This window comes from Balearica regulorum, chromosome 1, assembly GCF_011004875.1.
Source record: "Balearica regulorum gibbericeps isolate bBalReg1 chromosome 1, bBalReg1.pri, whole genome shotgun sequence".
NCBI lineage: Eukaryota > Metazoa > Chordata > Aves > Gruiformes > Gruidae > Balearica > Balearica regulorum.
Window position 1 is genome coordinate 22,282,773 of NC_046184.1, and position 6,371 is coordinate 22,289,143.

Genomic DNA, 6,371 nt, shown 5'->3' on the forward strand with positions numbered 1-6,371 from the left:
GCCTACCAGCCATTTAGCCTATAAATAAGCAGATTTACTCTTTTATAGACTCTATTCTTTCCTTCAAAAATGGACTGATTCATCATTATTATTGTCAAAAGCACTACGTTCATTGGCTACGAGTGTCCTTCTGCAGGGGCACATCAACTTTAAAAAAAAAAAAAAAAAAAAGCCATGCAAGCAGACTATTAAAATCCCCAAATCAGATATAAAAGTATAACATTAATTTTAGTTGAATCAGTGTTGCGTTTCATTTTTGACTGTTCCTTAATTCATTACATAGTCACAGTTGTAAATACTTTTATTCTGAAAATATTTGATGCACTCATGCAAACTAACAGATCTTAGAAACTTGGAAGTGGCGTACCTTTGTGTTTGTGCTTTAAATTTTCCTTGAAGGTGATTTGCAAGGCCTATAGCTGATACAAATAAAATATATTTTAAAAAAAAACAACCCCAAACCTAAAGGTAATTTTTATATCAGGTGGACTTCATTAATCAAAACCATCTCTTTCAATTATGCAAACATCGTATGCTTAAATCTGACCTGCTGTTGTATAACATACAACAAATGGGAAGTTCAGCATTTCTAAAGGAAAACAGTTTTGCTACCTACTACTTGTTTCAGAATTTTTTTAGGTATCCGCTCTGGTTTTGACAACATTAGATGCACAGCAGCTGGGGCAGCAGGTGATCCAGGCCCTTTAAATACAATACCTACAAACACACAGGTGTATTTTCAATTCCTAATTTCATGAAAGGAGATTTTGACTGTGATCAAAGCTTTGACTTAGTTTTAATGATTACTTCCTCATTAAATGTTAAAAACATTAAGTAGCCACTGTGCCAAAACACCCCTTTTGGCAATTACACCTTCCTTTTACTAAAAGCTGATATACAGGCAATGGGAATGCATAAGAGCTGAAAATTAGCCTTTTGCATGGAAATAAGGGAATGTTTGTGGAACTAAAAGGAAATGTATGCAGCACCCATACGTTCAAGCAGATGGCAGGTATTTATTAGTGACCCACAGGATCGTGGTTTCAACGTTGAACTTGCATCTGATTTATCCTTAAAAGCATCTACAGTAACACTAATTCCTCTGTGCAACGAAGCAGACTTCTCTGCTGTGATAAGAGGGATGCTACTGTATCCTCCTCTCTCTATAAATACTTTGTGCATACAGCAGTTCAGATGACCAGCAGTTTCAGCGTGAGATTTACAATAGGAAGTTAGGCCACAGGAGCCCTAACATATTCTAATATCGTTATGGAACACAAAGGCTGTGGACAGCAAGCTATAACATAATGCAGCTGGAGTGAGACTGCATTTAAAAGCATATTCTTACCCAAACCTATTCCCTTGAATTTCAGAACAGAAATTCATTCTGGCTTCTTGACTGATGAAAGGTTTTCAGGTCAGAAAATTCTCACTCTGTATGAAGCCTTGTATAACAGAGTTGTGCTGGTCAGATAATTCAGAGCAAGTGGAATAAGCTTGCTTAGAGGGATTGCTGTGTGTGGAGGTCACCCGTTGAGGAAAAACAAAAAGCTAAACCATGAGTCAGCCTCAAAGGATGCTGAAAAAGAAGAGGCTCCTGCAGACTGGTTTTGCATTTTTATTTCCCAAACAAAGCTTTCTCAAAAGGAGGCAATATGATTTCTCAGCCTTTCTGGTAGCAAAGGAAAAGGTATGAAATAACAATAAGCTGGAAAAGCAGCTGAGTTTCCCAAGGCACTGCAAAAATCATGTAATTTTTGGCATTTAGAGAGATGAGCTAACTTGTTTAAAAACATACGTATATTAAGGTTGTTTTGCAGATGACCAGTTCTCAATTCCTTTGTGTAACCATGCCAATGAACTTCTCAGCTAGTTGGATTGAAGCCTCTAAAAACTGTAACTCATTGAAAGACAGATTGTGCCACGTTCTGAACCAGTGCTTTAGGTTTCCAAGCCTTTTACATATCTTTTCAGTTTCTAGTATAGCTGTTAGGCTCCTAGCAGTCATTGAGCACAGGTCTAGAAACTAAAAGCACCTAGTGAGAATCAGGAAACCTTTCTAAACACAAACTACAATGTGTGGGAAAGGGAACAGAGAGAAGAATGGAAGGAAATAGCCATTATAGTATTCGGGTCTCCCCATACTGCAAAAGCAAATGTGATTGCCTGGATTCCAGCACCTCCAGAAGCTATGAATGAGACATGCATGGCATCAGCTATGGTTAAAAGCTCCATTTTATCCTTGACAAATGTTACACAATGGGCTGTGCTCTTATATTAAATGTAAGGAGCGCAAGTTACTGACTGAGGTACTGAGAAACAGTTAAAGCTCTAGATGACAAGGACAGGGCAAGTGCAGGAACAAAAGCGTGAATAGAACATTCAGTATTTCTGCTGTGCCCCAATGCTCTCCTTATACTGGAAGATGGGAGATTTTTGATCCTTCCTCTTGGGAGTTGTGACACAGATGGACTAATGCAATTTCTAGAACAAAGAAATGACAAAATTAGGCAAAAGCTAAATACAAACAAAATATATAGTTGATTCAAAATTTCTTCACAATGTCCTCTGTAACAGATCAAGGAAATATAGCAGCAGAAACAGACTATTTTTCTGGGGGCAGTATCAGTAAGATCAGTCCTTGGACCATTTACTCAAACACTGAGAGGTGCTGAAATTAAAAAAAAAAAAAAAAAAAAAAAAAAAAAAAAAAAAACCAAAAAAAAACCCCAAAAAAAAAAAAAAAAAAAACCAAGTATGCATTCAGCATATCACAGAGAATTTGACTACTGGCAACAAGATAAAAAATTTAAACAAATACAATTTAAAAGAAGACAGAAATCAGGCTTACTCTTACTGCAAATAACAGGACTTAACTGCTTTTTCTGAATCACTCTTTTGACAATTCAGAAGTTAAACTCCCTCCTGAGCACGTATGCTCAGTTGCCTTCATGGAGCATTCACAAATCATTGCATAGAGCTACTTGCCCAAGTCCTTCTACCAGATTAGAAACAAGGGTCAGACTCCTCTACTTATAAAGATGGGGCATGCACTTTTCAAATGCTCACTGAATGCTGTTGCTCCTTTTCCATGACCACCTAAATGTTTCTTCTCCCTTTCCTCCTGGCATATTCCAAGTCCCACAGCCAATCCTTCTGCCTTGCTGAAGGTGCTGGTACTGCTCAGGTAGACAGAAAACTCCCTTGGACTTCAATGATTGCAATTCACTGTACACTGAATTTTTTCAGTTGCTGTAAAACACAAATGGTGAGCCCTTATTCACTCTAAATGTGATAGAGAATAACTAAAGTCATAATGCTTCACATGTTGAAGCTAACATACTTTCAACAAAGCTGGCTGGGGATGGCAATGTCACAGGAAAAATTGATTACACGGTTGTGTTTCCCTGGCAATTTAAAGATACAAGTGAATCCACTTGTTACTTTCAACACTCCTCAAAATTCTACGAACTGTGCAAACAATATGTCTAATGGCACTAGACTAGCAGAGCCTGCTTGAAATTAGATATGTGCTCTGAATAAGAATATCACTGGAATGCCTGTAACAAAAACTCCCCTGAAACTACAACATGATGTGAAGTATGATATGTCCTCTGCTATCTTCAGTGGAATCGGAGCACCTGTGAGCCCAGATCCACAACAGCATCGGCTCCAAGGAACCTGAACCTGGTTCTTGTTTTGCAAGAAGTCACAACCTGTGAGCTAAATCAAAACTGAATATCCAGAAACGCTCATTCTGACCTTATGGTATACTATTACATGAGAGGTAATAGTTCATGTAATTAGAGTTTATATCTGTGAATTAAGATGCCAGGCTGGAAGGCAACATTTACTTGGAGCAGGATTGTGACCTGGATTACATTTCTCTGTGGAAAAGAAGCATTACACATTACTGCAAGTGGAATATTTAGGGCATAAATAGAGCACCCATTTACTCTGATAAAACACAGGTGGGACACCTGCATTCCCCAGGGGAGGGAAATAGTTGACTTCTGGTCAGGGTAAATCTCAGACCATATATATCTTGCAGCACTACAAAAAATATGGAAGAGAAATAATGAGGAAAATATCTACATTAGTGAGTAGAAAATGCTAATAAATGGGATCCCACTTCTCCCAAAATTAGGGGGATGTTCCTCCAGCACAACGTGCATATTGTGTGAAACTGCACGGACAATCCAATTCCAGCTTTCCTGGAATCTGCATCATTCCCATAAGCAAACAGAAAAGAGCAAGTCAGTTACCCATACAAACAGGGCATAACATTGCAACAGCCTAAGGGCTGAAATTCAGTCCTCTCTATACTGAAGAAGTGATGCTCACCTGAAGCCCTGCATCTCAAAGAGTTTCTAATGAGATAGCACATGTTGCCAACTGTGGCTCAGAAATCCACTTTAACCCTCATGGTTTGACAAATGTTGTGGAGTGAGCTGTTGTCTTACCATATCCAAGTAGGAAAACTTGCCCCAAGGCATTTCTCAGATGCTTTGCTTTCTCTAAAGATTGTCCTCAAACCAAGCCTGGGACTACAATGAAGGGAGTAGCACACTCCAACCCTGCTGTTGAAACAGTTGTTCCATAAAGAACGGAATTCACGATTTTTAAGTTCAGAAGAAGAGATCAAGGAGGACCCTAACAGTATGGACTCGTCGTTCACCAGCTCTAAAAGAACCTGAGGTTCTGCCATTCCTTCCCACCATAGCTGGTTTTGCATGGAGCAATTAATAGGTAAAACTGCTGTTAGCAGCAGCAGGGGCTATCATCTATTGGCTGCGCCCTTTGGAAAGGAATAGCTTAATTACCTTTGAGCGTCAGTGGGAATGCAACCTAATCACAAGCCATGAGAAACCATCCTGATAAAGCCACTAAGCCCAGGGAACAACTGCAGCACTAGAAATAGAAAATAAGGTGCTGTGAAGTCACAGCTGATGGCAGACATGCTAAGCAAGGCATGTTTCCTAGACCAATAACACAGATCTTAGTGAAAGAAAAGACTGACAAAATCAATAAACTGTATCATGGTCCCCTCTCTGATGGAAGGCTCCAGTTCAGTTGACAAAAGTCTCAAGGTCACAGTTAGAGTTAGTCTGGGTTAGCCGGATCACAAAAAGCCAATTCCAGGGAATGTTACACTCTGCTACTAGGTGACTATTGATCTCTGGATGCAGTGAAAGCTGTGCCTTATTTAAAGAGAATCCATGGAGATTTAAGAACCCTAGCAGCACAGACAGAAGTTTCAAAACTTCAGAGAAAACTGACATGCTTATACCTAGTCAGAGAGCCAAGAAAGCCAGGATTCATGCTGTTCTACATATGCAGCTAGGTGCTGCCATTGGAATACAAATTTGGAAGAATGTAGGTCCCTAGTTTTTCATAAAAGAATCTGAGTTCCCTACAAAGAGGTATCTCTGAGAAGGCAAGCTCTTGAATCTGGCAATAAACCTGTCTTCTCAAAGTAAAACACAAACCATTAGGGTTTATCCATAGTTTAAAATACCACATACTTCCAAGGATGTGCTCCTGAAAGAAATGAAAACAACTGTAATCATCCTCAGTGAAAAGCTTTAGTAGCTTGATTATAGTGTCTCTTTCCAACGAGGAATATATTTGATGATATTTGGGCTGAATTTTGAAATGCTTATCATTCTTCTCCAAATATGAGATTCACATTTGCTCATGCTGTGTATTGGGTCTCTGTTTGAAAGAGAGAGGCAAAAAATATTTATCAGAGTGAATTCATAATATGGACGTTTTTCCAAAACCTGCAAGGAGAACAAAGATGTTACTCTGAAATTAAATCCACTACCCTAATCAGCAAGCCACTTCAAGTTAAGTCTAAGAACGGTACTTTCAGTCCTCTACTGCCTTTTCAGTTGTTTAAAAACAAGTAAGTGTTATAGTTTATGAGGTCTGCATTTTTAAACTAAAATTGAGTTTTAAATATTTAAACAACAGCTAAATAACATTGATATGAGCTGATGTGGAGGAATATTCGCATTTGGGAACTGCCATCATTGTGTCAATAATAGTTTAAAACACTGGAGAACTTGTCTTGCAAGACATAAATATTTAATTAACCTACGAACAGTTTGTTATATATGAATTCATATTGAAAATGGCATTCCCATGTCAGAACCGCACAAAGACAGGCTTACCACCACATGGAAACCATCTGCACATAATCCAGGTTACCATTGTTTAGCAACAGCCTGATAAGCTACAGGTCCACTTAAATGTGTATAAGAGTCATTTCTTTTCACCACATCCCAGTTCTGTCAGACTGACTTTATGACATGAAAAAAATGTAACAAGATTATGCAGCACAGCTGGACAGCTCTTCCAGCCATTCA